Genomic DNA, 1,027 nt, shown 5'->3' on the forward strand with positions numbered 1-1,027 from the left:
GTGTTCTTGATTAAATTTTTGGGGCTTTGGACCCAAATTTGGGGATTTTTTTTAATCCCGTTTTGGGCGATTTCGGGTCAATTTTGGAAGGTTTGGCCAAATTTGGGCGGTTTCAAAACCAGATTTGGGGGGGGGTTCGACCCAATTTTGGGGGGTTTTGAACCAAATTTGGTTTGAACCAAATTTTGGGGCTTTGGGGTCCGATTTGGTGGGATTTTGGTCCAAGTTTGGGGCGTCTTGAGCCGATTTTGGGATGTTTTCACCCAATTTTGGGGGCGGGGGAAGCCCCAAAATTCCTCCTGCGAGGAGGGCGCCCCCTGGTGGCACCCTAAAAAAATTACTCCGAATCCCCCGAAATTCACTCAAATCCCCCAAATTCATCAAAACCCCCCCAAATTTACTCCAGAACCCCAAAATTCGCTAAAACCACCCCAAAGTCCCTGAAATTCGCTAAAACCTCCCCAAATTGACCCCAAATCACCCCAAATTCCTCCCAGGACCCCCAAATTTACGGAAATTGTCCCAAATTCCTCCCGGTACCCCCAAATTTCCCCAAACCTCCCCAAATTTCCCCCAAATCACCCCAAATTTACTCCAGGGACCCCGAAATTCCTTCCAGGACCCCAAAATCTCCCAAAACCTCCCCAAATTTGCTCCAAATCCCCCCCAAAATTTCCCGAAACTGCCCCAAAATTCCCTCAAATCCCGCAGGGGAAAAAAAAAGGCCGAAATTGGTAAAAAAAGGGGGAATTCTTTATTTTTGGGGTTTTTGGGGGTTTTTTAAAAGATTTAATGGGGTTTTTCGGGTTTTTTTTTAGGATTTTGGGGTTTTTGGGGGGTTTTTTAAGGATTTTCAGGGTTTTTTGGGGATTTTTTTGGGGTCTTATGGCAATTTTGGGGTCTCTTTGGGGTTTATGGCGATTTTGGGGGGGTTTTTTGGGGGTCGAGGGCGGTTTTTGGGGGTTTTTATGGCGATTTTGGGGGGGTTTTTTGGGTTTTTGGGGTTTTTTTTAGGGTTTTTTGTTTC

The sequence above is a fragment of the Corvus brachyrhynchos genome, unplaced genomic scaffold (assembly GCF_000691975.1).
Source record: "Corvus brachyrhynchos isolate BGI_N302 unplaced genomic scaffold, ASM69197v1 scaffold366, whole genome shotgun sequence".
Classification (NCBI taxonomy): Eukaryota; Metazoa; Chordata; class Aves; order Passeriformes; family Corvidae; genus Corvus; species Corvus brachyrhynchos.